The sequence below is a fragment of the Tachypleus tridentatus genome, chromosome 13, assembly GCF_004210375.1.
Source record: "Tachypleus tridentatus isolate NWPU-2018 chromosome 13, ASM421037v1, whole genome shotgun sequence".
Classification (NCBI taxonomy): domain Eukaryota; kingdom Metazoa; phylum Arthropoda; class Merostomata; order Xiphosura; family Limulidae; genus Tachypleus; species Tachypleus tridentatus.
In genome coordinates this window covers 163,439,215-163,456,206 of record NC_134837.1, presented here as the reverse complement: position 1 = coordinate 163,456,206, position 16,992 = coordinate 163,439,215, and the positions used below count along the sequence as shown (strand labels likewise).

At 33.2% G+C, this 16,992-nt stretch overlaps 1 protein-coding gene across 1 annotated transcript in view; it reads left to right on the top strand.

Moving 5' to 3' along the window:
* The first annotated feature begins 4,357 nt into the window (after positions 1-4,357).
* Positions 4,358-16,992, top strand: part of LOC143237646 (cadherin-like and PC-esterase domain-containing protein 1) — a 165,985-nt gene continuing 153,350 nt past the window's right edge. The window contains exon 1 of the mRNA XM_076477135.1: positions 4,358-4,490. The gene's annotated coding sequence lies outside the window, so the exon portion shown is untranslated. The remainder of the gene's footprint in view (positions 4,491-16,992) is intronic.

Here is a 16,992-nt window from a genome sequence, read left to right as displayed (position 1 = left end):
ATTATCTTATTTGTAGGTCAAAATTCATATATCCAGCAGATGGGTATTTCTATCATGCGTTTGAAAAATTTTTAAATTTGTATTTGGAGAAACTCTGTCGCTATTTTATAAGTATGATACGTAGTTTTGAGTTTCGAAAACCTCGGAAGGCGTGATTAAATAATATTTTATGCGTTATGTTGTGTTTTGGTAATTTTGCATGTGTTTATTGTAAAATATTTTATGGTGTAATTAGAGGAACATTTGTGTGTAATTTAGGAAATTACTTATTTTTAGTTTACGCTGTAGCTGAAGATTGTTTCGTATGGTAAAAATCTTAAATTTTTAAATGAGCTATTTATAATGTTCTAATTTAATAATGATATTTATCTATCTATAGGTGTTTTGGTACATATATTTGTACACTCAGGAGGGTCAGGTACACTAGACCTCTTCCTCCTTCCATTACTTAGTTGGAATGGACTGATTAACACTGAAGTAATAACATAACTTTAAATCTGGTCCTTTTCAGGGCAATGTCCATTTATATTTTTCTTTCATTTTTTTTTTATTTTATTTTTTAAGTCTAGAATGTAGGTGGCTGTTTTAATTTAGCACTATTTTATTATTATTATTTTAAATTTGATTTTATCTCAAAGATCAGGTGTACAAGTTTATCGGGGAGAGGTGTTGAAAGCAATAGCACCCTGGATATTGATATGTAGTACTGTGAATTTATTATGTTTGACAGAGTTCATGATATATGTTAAAATTTATGGTAGGTATTTTTGGATGTTTTTCATAATTATTTTAATGATTATGTCTGTTAGACTGTTTTCATTATTTGGATTTGTGTATTCTGTCAATATTTCAGAGAAGGTGGAAGTAATGACATTGGTTAGTGTGTTTTCAATATTCTTAGGTGTTGTTTTGTGTATGTCTTCAGTTGTTTTAGGTAAATCTTCATTACTTGTCGATGGTTTTTTCTGCATGATTGATGTTTTCTTGACTACTGCAGCATATGAGTTTGTTTGTGTGTTTGTGTTTTCTGGTGTTTGAGTGGTAGTTGGTTTTGATTGTTCTTGAATTTTGTTTGTTTGTGGTTTGTTCGTGTTTGGGTTTTTACGTTCGTATAAGTGTTTTAATTGATTTGTATTTTTGGCACCCTTTATAGTTTGCCGTGTGATATTTAGGGTTGTTTGTTTTGTTTTTGAATTTCGCACAAAGCAACTCGAGAGCTATCTGTACTAGCCGTCCATAATTTAGCAGTGTAAGACTAGAGGGAAGGCAGCTAGTCATCACCACCCACCGCCAACTCTTGGGCTACTCTTTTTACCAACGAATAGTGGGATTGACCGTTACATTATAACGCCCCCACGGCATGGGAGGGCGAGCATGTTTGGCGCGATGCGGGCGCGAACCCGCGACCCTCGGATTACGAGTCGCACGCCTTTATCCACCTGGCCATGCCGAGCCATTTTTTGGTCTTTCGAACCCGAGACCCTCAGATTACGAGTGGAACGTCTTAACACACCTGGCCATGGTATTAGGATACCCAGAACGCCATAATAAGATAGGCAGCGGTAAAGTTCAGTTGTTCGTGTTTTTTTTATGTGGTTAAATGCTTGATGAACGAAGTATTACTAAATTATTATCGAATCATTATAATGCCACCACGACTGAAAGAGCAAGCATGTTTGCTGTGACGGGGATTCGAACCCGAGACCTGAGTCAAATGCATTATCGAACATTCCCCAACTACGCAAAGAACAACACCAGAAAATATCCTCCAGCTGCGCATATAACCATCACAGGATATTCTCTACCTACACAAAGAACTACATCAGAAAATATCCTCCAGCTGCGCAAATAACCATCACAGGATATTCTCTACCTACACAAAGAACTACATCAGAAAATATCCTCCAGCTGCGCATATAACCATCACAGGACATTCTCTACCTACACAAAGAACTACATCAGGAAATATTCCTCAGCTGCGATATGAAAGACTACATTACTAAAGATTATTCAGAAACAAAATAAAGCATTTTAACTCAATAAAACAAATTCCAAATAGAAGGTGGAAAACACTCAAACTGTATAATTCACCCATGGTGTTTTGCTGTTTTTACGAATTTAAAACTAACCGTAGTGTCATAGGCATGCTAAGCATATATATATATTTATATTCTGATAATTTGATAGTGTATTACCAAACAAAATGTCCACAATTTTCCAACTGTACCTCGAAAACAGCGGTTACATTCACGACGAAACAAATGGACAAAGAAACTGAAACCACAATAGCTCCATTACTGACCGTACGTACCTATTAAGTCTCTCAGTACACTTCCAAAGAATTTTGATGCCTTCGATCCCTTTAAATGTAATATTGGAAAGCGGCAATCATGTGGATCTGTGAGAAATCTGTTAAGATGTATGAACTAAGTCTGACCTCACCATTCTTCGCAGAATTTCGTTACAACAGAAATTATGTTGTTGAGAAAAAACATAAACACAGCCAAGATGAACCCAATCGATGATGGTGGAAGTAATCTCAGGGGCATTCCTGAATCTTATACTTTATATATATATATATATAAATTGCACTTTTATACATTAATTCGAAATCCTTTCGAACAACAAAATCTAAAGATTTTCCACGTACATAATGAAATATATTTATATTCAATAGAATAGAAAAGGTTGCCAAGTTACACTAGTAACAAATTTACGGTTTCAAAATAAATAATACTCAAAGTATTGATCCAAAGATTCTCCAACTTGTATACTGAACATTCTGTGATCATGTAAGAAACAATCCCCAAGTACAGACTAAAATATCCCTAAAAAAACATTTTCCAGATATATACATAGATATTTCTAAATATCATATCGAACATTCTTCAAACACAATACAAAATGCATTGTACCAGGTTAAATGTCTCTAAGACTGGAGTTATTCAACTAGAAAATAAGGACTTTCTGTACACAACTAAACGTTGTCTTTTTAACTTAAAAATGTAATGTAAACTATTGTCCAAGTGCAGAAACTATAACACTTTACCAATATATTTTAAGTATTTTCTAAAATAAATTTACAATTGAAAAAGTTTTCCAGCTGTATCATTTAGTAATTTCCTATCATTAGTTGTTTAAAAAATCCCAAAACTATATTACTAAAGTTATACCCAATTACAATACTTAATATTCCCCTGGTGCGTTACTAAACACATTTTGATTACTTAGTTTCCTAGTGATTTTTTTTTCAACTACATTAATGTGAGGTTTTTATACCACTTTTATTTGCTTCTTCTACATTAAGAAGCGTTTAATCACAGAGACAAAGGTTTTCCAATCTTGCCACTAATAAGTCTTCAATAAGTTATCAAATACAAAGTACTTGAACACAGTAACATTTCAGAAAAAAAAAATGTTGGAGTATTTATTGTTTTATTAATTGAGATAGGCTTTATAGTTCCAAACAAAACACGATATGTAAGTGCGAACTGTAAGTAAAGTTTGGTCTTAACTTTATAGGTTCATACCTTACGTGTACTCGGTTATCTACACTTTGGTGACGTAACGTTTAGTAATACTTCGTTCATCAAGCAATTATCCACATAAAAAAAAAAAAAAACGAACAACTGAACTTTACCGTTGCCTATCTTAGTATGGCGTTCTGGGTATCCTAATATGTAAGCGGCTTCTCTCTGTAATTTTGTATGTATTAGAATACATAAATAATTTACAATAATAAAGTCTTATCTTTGCAAAGTCCTCATTTTGGCAAAATAGGTGTATTAATCAGAACAAAATTTGGTAACCAAAAATACATATATAATCACATCAGTTTGATGATACAGTTACACTAAGATCATACAATGAACGTGAGGCCTAACGTACATAGCTGATCCTTATGATACATGAGAGGCTTCATTAAAAGCATGCTTGGATATTCAAAATTACTCTGAGACTAACAAATGTAGAATTATTTGTTAACAGTTATATAAACAGTAATAACTGTGGAAATGACTAAACTCTCTCCTTTAATAGAAAACAGAATTACCGCAGTAGTCAGATCTTCCAACATGCCGATCAGGTTTGGATATGTCAATTGTAGCCACCAGGGAAAGAAGGACCCATTACTAATTCTTTGGTCCGCAAGTCCGTATCCCGGCTTCAGTTTGTCCAATTAGCACTGCTCCTTCTTGAACGTATTGATTTTAGTCGAACGTGATTTAGTCTCGAGTGCCCGTCCCGTCTGCGCGTACACCTCGCACAATGTGAGCAGCGCGCCGACGGCTTACATGCCATCTCGTGTTTGCACCGGCTCGTTGCACGAGAGTTCGTGACAGACCACTCGGATGTCGACGCGGAGTGTGGTGATTTACACACCAGTTTCTGCACGAGTACCAGTTCCCACAACATATCTACTTAGACACTGGTGAAACAGCATCACCTGTTCATAGCCGAGCTCAGCTCATCAGATAAGCTTCACGCACAAGGTAAGTAATCCGATTAGCTCTTCGTGCGCTTACTTGCTGATCCTCTGGACATGATGTCTACAGTCGTTTTACACGACCGATTAGAAATCACACTTTTATTCCACTCTTATTAAATCAACCAGTTATGCAGCTTACAGTGCAGCCAATACAAACAGTAACCAATAGTTTATTTAGCCTGTTAACAACAAAGAAATGTGTGGATAAATACTGTTAGGTAAAGTACCTGGTACAGATTTCACGGTTTACAGGAACATATTCAGGTTTTAAGCACATCTCAATAAAAGGGATTAACATTATGAAACAATGATATTAGCATATCTAATTATGTTTCTGATGTAACAAATGAAATATGAGTCGCTTACATATAGATATTTATAAGTTGAACACACGGCATCACAAAACCTGACATTTTTTAACGTTTTCAAATTGTAAACTTTTGTTCTCAGTGGTTCGACCCTGATAAAGGAATGTCTTCCTTTCGAAAGCGTTCAGGCTAATTATAATATCTTTATTTCACATTCAATCAGTAACGCCTCCCAGTGGTTCAGCGGCATGTCTGCGGACTTATAACGCTAAAAACCGGGTTTCGTTAGTCCTTTGTATAGCTTTGTACTTATTTACAAACAAACAAACAGTAACAGCTGGCCCATCAGTGGGACAGTAGCAAATGTGCTGACTTACAACGTCAAAAATCGGGAAATCTAATGGATTAGATATACTAACGTGGCTTTGTTCTAAGATGCGAGGTAACTAAGAATTAGCTTGACTCGAGTACAATGTTTGTACATATACGCTTCAAATTTATGAACTCTTGTGTTTTTCGAAAGAATAAAAATATTTGCTGATCCAGAGCATTTTGATATTACTTTCTAGGATAGATGGCGCTAAGGTTGGAAAATTTCTGAGACACTTTTTTGTTAGGTAGTTAATAAACACAAAGTTTCACAATGGGCTATCTTTACTGTGCTCACCACGAGTGCCGAAACTCGGGTTTAGCGTTATAGGCCTTCAGACTGACCGTTGGAGGATTTCTGGAGTGCCATATATCTGTGCAAAAATTTCAGATTACTGTTAAAGTTATTAACGTATTACAATTATCGTTCACAAAACTAAACTCATTTGATAGACAAAGAGAAATGGGTAAACATAACAAACAAAAGTGTGTATTCAGTACAAACGTTATTCGTATAAATACATATAAAAGGTTAATAAATCCAGAATAATAAAGACTTAAAGTATAGTCACATAGTTCAGTAACAGTCAGAGAAATTCCATCGTGTGTTAGACTTATAAACAGCTTTTTTGAGTCAATGTTCTATAGAATGTTTTAGCCCAACTCAAATAGCGTTTATAATTTCTTGCTAGTATCATATTCCAGTTATGATAAAAATGTTTCCTCAACCTAACTATGCCAAATAATCCTCCATTTATAGTCTTAAAATAAGTGACTTTTGTCAGTGTGGCTTTCGACTTAATATTGTTTCTCTCTCTTTTGTTAGGATTAAACATAGAGAAATAACCCTCTGACATTGCACCACGAAATTAAACATTTCTAAAATTTTCTTTACGACTGCTGACCGTACAGTGTAATAAGTGTTCGCGAATTTTCGATTATATAGCATTCTATCATATAACATTACATTAACACTATTTTTCGAACTACTTTATCTCTTCAACGTATGTGAGGTTAGAATAACTGAAGTACTTAGTATCTTCGATACTGATATTGTTATCAACTTAAATGGAAATATTCATAAAAGTACTCGTCTAATTACCATTTGTTTCATTAATAAGGAAGTTCAAGAAGAGCGTTTGTTTTACTAGCTTTCAAAATATTCATTTCCTTTACATCTAATATATAAAATGTTATTTTAGCAAGTGTTTACAAAAACATAAAATAAGAGTGTACTTAGTGCTTTTTTACACACGTGACTTACTGAATCTGTAAAGATTTTGTTCCTTATGAAATTGTAATTAGTCTAATTACCAAAAAGATTTCGTGCCTCTAAGTAAATAAGGAGTTATTAACAAACTGAGAGTTGCAAAGAGCAATAAGTCTGGTCATTCAAATAATAAAAGGCGCCACTTTAGAAATGTTTTCAAGTCAGTATGAGGTTTAGCTGAAAAACATGTTGTACTTTTTGTCTGTGTGTGTTTTCCCCAAAACTTTGTATTAACCAACCTTTTACTATCTTCTCTGTGCAGCATTCCTCGTTGTTCACGTAGAAAACGTGATAATGAGAGCTATAATTTTTGCCGCGGCATTCTTTAACTCGGTTAGAAGGCAAAGTGGAATCCAAACAGGATATTACTGTGCCAGAATGTGACGGGAATCATGGAAGTTTTCTGGTTTAATGCTGTTTTCTTTTTATAAGCCAATTAGTTAATGGATGCACAAGCAATGCAACAAAAAGTTCAAAAATAAAGTTCGCCTCACTTTTTGGGAAAACGACAAAAATGATATTAGGCTATATATATAATAAGTGGTTTACTGTCCTATAATAATTAATGTGATCTAATCTTCTTCATTATTCACTAAACTATCTTATTCGTACTTTTAAGAATCAATGTGTTTAATATGGTAGGTACTCCTTTATTGAAAAGTCGTCACAGGGACAACTATCCCTCATCTGTGTCACACATCCCAAAATAAAAATGTTTAATATTATCCGTTCTTCTACATGCTTCATACGTTTTTCTTGTTACTTAACACTATATTTATTATGTTTGAAAATAATTGTTGAAAATCTTAATATTGAAAATAATTTTATTTAAATATATTTTTTAATAAATAGAAAAGGAATAAAACTAACAAGTTTTTCTTAATGTCTTTACTCATTTAAATAATTTGTTGTTATAATCCCAAAGAACGGGATATTTGTACCCAATGTATGTATCGAGCCTCGAATTTAATGTTATACGACCCAAGCTTATTCCTTAGCCACCGCGGACGTTTAAACTCTACAAAATTCAGGAAAGCAAAAACACCAACTACTCAAATCTGCTCAGCTGCAAACTTTCTCTGACCATCTTTACGTCTTTCTTCAAACTGACCACCATTATTGTGCATAGTCCTCCAAACGATGGATTAATTGTCAATACACTAGGTTTACAGACCTCATTCTTACTTCCAGTTGACCATAGGCATACTTTGTACTTTCATTAACTATGAATTACTGGACTTATTAACTTTCTAAAAGATATAAATATTTTTCCCTGCACAAAGATCTTAAATTGCAAGAAGAAATCACGTGTTTCTACTTACTTAATTAATAAAAGTAAATAACGTTTGTTTTTGGTTCAAAACCTTCACATTTTTTGTCAGGCGAGTTTCAAGTAATTGTAATGATGTTTCTAAATTTACCCATTTAGACTAAAAGTTATTTTTGGAAGATCAGTTCTACTATTTCGTAAGTAGAAAGATTATTTTTAATTCCCCTTGACGCCCGTGCATTAGATCCGTAAATGACGTATTCATGATGTCATATCTGCAACCTGAGAATGGAGAAAAATAAAGCTCTCCGTAACAGAAAACGGAGGTGAAACGTGAAAATAGTGACATCTAACGCAACTCTACATCCACAAAGGATAAAAACCAGAAAGTTTTTCCACTATCATATAAGCAAGAGTTACATTATAGTATAATTTGAGTCGCAGCGTGAAGTTATTCGATATTGCAACTTCTCATAAAGAAAACTAGTTAATAAGTCACTGCAGTAATCTGATTACTCAACTTCTTCTTAACCAACTGATGATTTTTGAAATTATCTCAATCGTTCAAAACCATAGCTGCTCTACAAGAAAATGGCCATTCCTCGCGTCAAAACGATTACCAACACCATAAAATTTTATCAAATCTGACCATTTTTAGAATCAGTACCATTACCAACAAAATAATGTATTGTCAAGAGTCTGACTATTCTTCAAGCCAGTACAATTATCAATAACACAATAGTTTATCAAGAGTCTGAACATTCCTAATGTTAATACGATTACCAATAACTTTATCAAAAGTCTAACGACTATTGAAGTCAATACTATTTACAATAAAGTAATATTTTATCAAAAGCTTGACCATTCTTTAAGTCAATACGATTACCAACACCATAATATTTTAAAAAGAATCTGGCCATTCTTCACATTACTAGTTATGTTCAATACGTTTCAAATAATCAGATATAGCGTGATCGACATATTATAACAAACTTTCCTTTTCTTTAAACTCATTGAATCTTAAAGTTACAATGCTTTAATATCTAGGAAGAAGGCTTCTCTTGCTTTATATTACTAAAATGGTTCGATACGAGAAGTCCTCCTTCCGTCAGGCCCAACATGACCAGGTGGTTAGGGCGTTCAACTCGTACGTAATCTGAGGGTCGCGGGTTCAAATCCTCATCATATCAAACATAATCCCTTTTCAGCCGCGGAAGAGTTATAATGTGACGGTCAATCACTATCCGTTGGTAAAAGAGTAGTCCAAGACTTGGCGGTAGGTGATGATGACTAGCTGCATTCCCTCTAGTCTTACACTGCTAAGTTAAGGAGGGCCAGCGCAGATAGCACTCGTGCAGCTTTGTGCGAAATTCAAAACAAAGAAACAAACCTTTCTGCTCAATACCATGGACTCCAGTCAAAAGGCTGAGAATTCTTTAAGTCACTATGCTCATTCAATAATACAACTTATCATCCAAAAACTGGCTTCCTTCTCTACAATTTAAAAATATCTTAAAACCACTATTGACAGTGCTCAAAATTATTGTGACATCATTTCAGTAAACGACCTCTGAACCTCAAAAAATAAATATCCAGATTATCGTCAGAGATAAATAAGTGACTGCATACCATACCACTAAATCAGAATCTCAATCTTAAATATTATACCAAATTATCTAATTGACAAAATATCTGTCACATTAACACTAGCATCCACATCATTAATTTTTAAATTCTGTGATGTAAATAGTAATGCATCGTATATTCGGGCTACCAGCTTTTAACCATGCTTGTACAAATACTGATCACATGATGAAAGTTTATTATTTAAAATAACCATAATTTTTTTCATAAACACAAACCACCAATTCTGTGGCTTAATAAGACTGATGATCCTGTGCAATTCAGTACTTATAACTTATATAATATAACTAGACGTGGCTTCGTTTTGAAAGTTCTAACGTTCGAGTTATTATATGATGCTCGAGATACTTTGCACTGTCAGCGGTGTAAGCATTAAAATTGAGGCAGTCGAACCCTCCTTAGGGTTAGAAAGATCTAAGATTCAGGCTTAGCTATCCCTAATCTAGATCTATTGATTAGAATAGTTGTTCTCTTTCTAATCAATAAATCTACATTAGGGATAGCTAAGCCTGAATCTTAGAGGTTTCTAACCTGGTTGATTGATCTCATGTTTCACATAAGATACTATCCAAACCGAAAATATCAATACGTGAACTGCACATCTTTTATAATACTAATAGAGTTAGTTTAAAAATTATACATTTTTGTTCATCTATTTGTTCTTGAGCGCAAAACTAGCACCGTGCTCTGCTTACTACGGGTATCAAAACACAATTTTTAGTGTCATAAGGGCTTAGTCTTATGGCTAAGCCAGTGGGGTGCAAAATTCATGCTATTATCGTATTGGTTTTGTTTTCACACTAATTTATTTCATTTCAAATAAACATAGTACTGAACTACTGATTTTTCTTTCAAACTGTTCTTCTAAATTACTGATTTTATTCACAAATTCGTTTCCGTTGTAAAATCATACTACCAAAAAAGCAACGTTTAGAAATTCCTTGACCGATGTTTGTGGTAATTTTTTGAAAATTTAGAAAATCAACTATTGACTTCATTGCCCTGATAATCTGGTTTAGTTTATTAGATATACATACACACATATCTTTATACCCTTGTAAGTCAAACAAAACTCAGTCAAGTAATAGTCTCTACAACCGATATAGATAGTCTAATAACTGATAGACAGACTGATTGGAATCAAGCACAAAGCTACACGAAGGGTTATTTGTGCTCTGCTCACCACGGGTATCGAACCCTGTTTTTTAACGGTGTAAGTCCGCAGACACACTGCTGTGCCACTAGAGGGCGGACTAATGAAAATCGACGTTGCTCAGATTTTCAGTTTTCGGTCAGTCACAATATGAGTTTGCTACTTAATATCAGCTTACATATTTCACATTACGACCTTAATCATTATAATTACACCCCATGAATAGTAATAAATATGGTACTGATTTCATGACTACTCATAATCAAATTATTGATGAGGTAACTATGATTAATAAAATATTTATTTTCTTTTATTGCGGTTTTTGGCGACTAAAATTATAGTCTTGAAATCCTGTTAAACAAATCACCAAGGCAATAACTTTGGTAGAAAATACTGATTTTCTAATCTGAAAAGAGACCTAAAATATTAGTTACTGTTTCAGTTTGCCCTTGTCCTTGATTAATAGTGAAGAGCAAAGTTCCCTGAAACCTGTATAATTCATTAAAAAGATAGATAGAGCTTTACATTTATTTTCTCAATAAAATATACCGATCAGATGAGTTTAGTAAAGATGTATTGATCTCATAAAGTAGCTAGTCATGTTAATAAACAAATGACTAAGTTCTGTATAATCAGATTTTGGTTTCGTAACTCTAGTTGGCTATTTCACTAACCAAACGAATAAGTTTTATACAAGTTAAGATAACGATTTTTGTGATTACAATGAGTCATACTGGTGATCAAAAACCAAAGCAATACTAATTTTGCAATCTTTAATGTCACATCACCAACCAAAATGCCATCCGATTCCTCTGTTTTGTAAATAAAATGTTAATTCTGTAATTTTTTTAACAACACTTTTCATCAGAGGACTTTCAAACTTAAAACCAAAACCCTGTGACGTGACTTATAATATTTCTGAGCAAATGACTTTGGTTGTTCGGATATCGATTTTCTAACCTCATTTATACTATTAATGACCCATGAGTAAGGACTATGAATAAAACATCTATACTGTCGTCTTACCAGTGACATTAAATTATTAATTATGCTACTTTGTAATTCATGCGGTTTTAAATTATAATATAAAAACAACTCATTCTAGCCTTCAGTAATCAAAACACAGTGTCCAGAGCATTAATAAAACATCCCAGATCTTAGCCTCATTCACTGCACCTCCCATTACTACAAACACTTGCACTCGACTATCAAAGGGAAATAAATCATGCTGGTTCAACCACAAATTTCCTCTTCCTTCTGTCATACGTGATTGATGTTTTCACACTTCAAGAGTTTCAATCATAATAAGTTGAAACTGAACTGAATTTGCCTTATACATTCTTGCACTTACGCATGCGTAAAGAGCAAAGGAAAACATGTATTGTACACCAGATCAGCCTTGAAATACATTAAAACTTGGTTAAATATTTATACCTTGAAACATTTGCTCGACGAAAATATATATTTTAATTTAAAAACTCGAACGATACATCATTAGTTCTAGTTGGTTACGATATATAGCACCACTGATGACGCTATGAACTGTTGTAAAACGTGCCAAAATATATAAAAAGTACGCACCCTAAACTTTAAAGAAACTCATTTTTCCTTTCGCCTTCTATCTCAAATAATGGTTATTAAAATTTTCTCGATTTGTTAGCATCATGTATGACACTTGTTCTTCAAACGCAGTTGGTAAAGAACCTTATTAATAAAAATATTACAAAATTATTTCTATAAACTTTTAAACAAACGAAGTCCTGTATTTCTGTCTACTACAGGAACGTGCATCAAAACTGATTATATTTGTATTCACATTTGCTTACTTCGCTTTGTTCTTACGATAAATTTGTGACATTAAGGCTGAGTATTGCTTGTGCTTTTATTTAAGAACTATAATAAACCGTAATATCTTAAGCCTAATCTTTATTATGAGAATGATTAAAACAACAACGACAACGAAAATCAGAAGCAGTCACATTATCATCAGAAATTACAGGAGATTCTATACCTAGAGGCAGTCTTTATTGCATGTATTAGTATGATAACATATTGTTTACTAAATAAATACGGGTACAGCGTCAATGCAAATAGTTGAATTTCTAAGTATAAATGTTTATATAAGCAGAAGTATAATTTAAAGAAACCAACAAACCAGACGATTAATTTCAAGCAGGAGCTGAGTACGATTGTTGGTGCGGATATAAAATTAACTTTAATCCATTGTTATTCAAGACGACACGAACTAAACTTTTATCAAGTGTCTGAATCTACATATTAAACATGAGAAATTTTTACATTTCCAATAAATAGATAAAAATGTTATTACTTTCGCTAAGCATAGGGCATAAAAATAATTTACCTCCTGCTCAAGAAATAGATTATGCTATAGTACAAGAGAGGTCAAAATAGCAAATAGGATAAGTAACCTAGTCTATCATTTTACTAATAACTAGTATCTTAAACGTTGTGTAGTTGGTCAATGTGGATGTGTATCTGAAATGTACGGACATATATCAAAACCTATGAATATGATAAATGCAGTCAATCTTTAAATTGAAACCCTAAAAAAACTCGTACGTATTCCTTATATGACAAGTTACAAATAGGATAACTCTGCCAATATTTGTAATCCAAAACCTGACCAAAATTGTATTACTGAATATCTAAATAACAAAAGAACTGCCATGGGTTATGTAACTGAATTACTAAGAAATAAATATTGTCCAAGACTGTTACTGAATATGTAAGTACCAAGAAACTGATAATGAGTATATAACTGAATTACTAAGAAATAAATATTGCCCAGGACTGTGTAACTGAATCAGTAGGTAACAAAAACCGAATACTGACATTGTGTTAATGATTATTATAAATCTACGTTACTGCATTAACAGCAATGAACGATACCAACTATTACATCACTTATAGAAAGATTGAAACTATTACTGAGCACCTTTGATTGTTTTTGAAGAGCAGTGTTCTTTTAAATACATGTCGACAAAATGTTTGATTTATGATGCTTACTTTGTATTAATTTAAAATCTCCAATTGCTTCGGAGGGGAATTTTCAAATCACAATATGTATATAATTACTGAAATATGGTTAAATTATTATCTGCGCTTTATTAACAAATATTGTTAAAATTGTATTAATATGCACGCCCAAAACTTAAAGTGATGGGTCTAAAAACATCACTACAAAAGTAGGTCATCTTTACAGCTAAACATTACTGCTTTTTTTCACTTACAATTTTATACACAACCTATCTAGTTGACTGCTGACTAGTTTTACCTTCTAATCCTGTGGACCAACATGGCCAGGTGGTTAGGGCGCTCGACTCGTAACCTGAGGGTTCGAATCCTCGTTACACCAAACATGCTCGTCCTTTTAACCGTGGAAGCGTTGTAATGTGACGGTCACTCCCATTATTCCTTGGTAGAAGAGTAGCCCAAGAGTTTGCGATGGATGGTGATGACTAGCTGCCTTCCCTCTAGCCTTACACTGTTGAATTAGAGATGGCTAGCGCAGATAGCCCTCGAGTAGCCTTGCGCGAAATTTAAAACAAACAATCTATTTCTGTTTGAAGTATAAGAATAATTTTATTTTCTAAGCTCTAAAAAAATTGATATCCTCCTTTCTGAAAAAAATTATCGAAATATATAAGATTAATAACTCGATGAAATGGCCCTGGTAACTTAGTATTAAACGTCATTGGTTATAATGCTAGATTTCGGGACACGGTTCCCATTGAACAGTTCTTTGTTAAAGGGAACAAACACTTAAACTGTGAATAAGGGGATTCTTGGAAACAGAAGGAAGCCACTATCTGGGATTATGTAATTGTTATGTAACAAAGCATTTCGACTGATTGTTACATAAGTATTATACAACATGCAAATCATCCGGATAACCGAGTGTTACGTGTCATGTAATATACAAAAGATGCCGGTCGTGGGGGTTACATAACTGGTACATAATATGTACCAGAAAGCGCAGTTATCTTAAAGGAAAGATGACGTAACAGTTTCACTTAGTGACGCAAGAGAACATTATCGTACAACGGAAGGGATGGCATTATAATTCGATACCAAAAAGCCTGTCACTGAAGACAGATGCTACTGATGTTTTATAATCAAACGTTGTTACAAAGGCTCTATGGGCGGATGGTCTTACTATGGTATAGGGGAATGGTCTTAACAACCGTATTGTGTTTGTTTCACAAAGATGGGTAGTGTTTGTTTTAGACAGACAGTGATACAATATTTCTGTAGGACTACACAAATATTTCAACTCGTCTTAACCTATGTTTATAGTTTTCGCTTATACTGTAGTACATGTGTTGTACAAAAAAAAAAGACAGGTGGTGCTATTAGCTGGAAATGCAACTCTCCAACAAAATACTATTTACCTCATTTATTAAGATAGTTAACTTTAGTTGTTACATATTCAGCTAACCCAACGAGTTCGAGCACTGAGAAAAAGGTCTTATGGATAGCAAGCAGTGTGCCTCACAATGTGCATACAGTCCAAATTTCTTCTCGTTGGAAACCTGTAGTAAAGAGTCAGTAAAAATAGACTTGTAAAGAAATATTATCAGTCTTATTGTTATACATTTAGGCATCCCCATAACTCAAGAAAGTTATCGTATGTTTAGCATAAATTAAACAAAACTTTTTTGCGACTCTGTATCTTAAAAAAGAACTACATAATTGACTACCCAGTTTATCGTATTTCTTTTACTACAATGAACTTTACTAATTTTTGTTGCTTTTATAACAATTTTGTCGCCATCTAAGATGCAAAAAAACTAAAATTCCAATATTATGTTATATGGTATGAATAATACTAACTTGTCTAAAATAAGTATGGCCCAGAGAGATCATACACCTTTGACCAGTGGTCTCTGGAGATGAATGCAACCACGTTGGCGAGTGGCTGATATGTTGTTTATGCGAATTTATAATATCACTTTTTATAAAGTTAATTTCGTGTGAAAGGATAAATATATCTTTTCCTGCGACCATACCTTTTGTTGTGAGAAGTATTATCATTCTTAGAGCTATGCAATGGGATGTTCCTCTACCTTAAAAAAGTCGTCATACATTTACCATATATTGAACGTAAGGTTTTTGCAGTTCTTTATATTCTACAAGAAAAATGCGTCATCTATTATCGGAATGCTTGACTATGTTTTATGAAACCTTGGTTATATACCCGTACATATTAGGTTATATGGTAGAAATAGTACTAACTTAATTATTATAAGCAAGGTCTATAATCGGTGGCCGGCATCTGGAGATAAATGTTATCACACTGAGGAATGTCTAACAGGATGTTTACATGAATTTATAAACTGATTTCATGTGAGTGGACAGATATGTCTTTTCTTAAAGACCATACAAGTGTATATCAGTTGAAAACGTCCAGTATGGTAGTCACGGTACTTGTCGTTCCAACGATATAGTGACATATACACATGTATCATAACAGTATTTAACACATTCTATGTTTTTATATCGTACAAGAACCTAATAGTGTTAATCCTGCCTCGTTAAAAACGTCAGTACATCACATTTTTCGTTCAGCACTAAATGAACTAAAAGTTATGATCCTTTATAAAATGTAAATAAATGACCATGCATCGTATTTATAACGGTGCTGTAACTACAGTAAAAATACCTAATTTCTGTAAATATTATAACATTTACAAATTCTCGAAATTTATGTGAGAAAAATCTGATTTTTTTATAGTTACAATCAGTGTTCTTTGCTGGTATATATCAGACAATCTGGGGTTTTTTTACAGTTACAATCACTGATCTGTGTTAGTATATATCAGACAATCTGTTTTTTTTTTACAGTTACAATCAGTGTTCTTTGTTGGTATACATATCAGACAATCTGATATTTTTTACAGTTACAATCACTGTTCTGTGTTGGTATATATCAGACAAAATATATTAGTTCTTGTTTTCATTATGTTCAAACATCCCACTCAAACTAATTAGCAAAATATCAGTAGGTGTGTCCAATAATGTAAAAAGTATTCAAGAACTGTACGCTAGGTGAAAGGCTCTAAACTTGTGCGAAAATTAATTTAATATTGGCAATCCAATATTTTATAATTCATACGTGTTTCAGTTTGTGTTATTTGTAAATATAAAATAGTTTCAAGTTGTCAGTCGAATTTTCCCCTCAGATAAATCTGAAGAATATAACCTAAGTTACAAGCACTAGGTAATCATAGATGGAGGATACTAGTATTTCTTTAAGTGCCTAAACAAATGCACCCTGAAGAAGTCAGAATATATATATATATCATGGCAAGTTTTATTTAAAAATAACAGTAGTTTTAAACTAAAAATATGTATGTGTTCTACTTCGAAAACAGAAAGTAGTAACTATCTCTTATAATAACTAATTTACCCTCAACTCTAGATAGGGTCATAAAAGTTCATTTAACTTTCTGTATCGTTATGTAAAGTGTA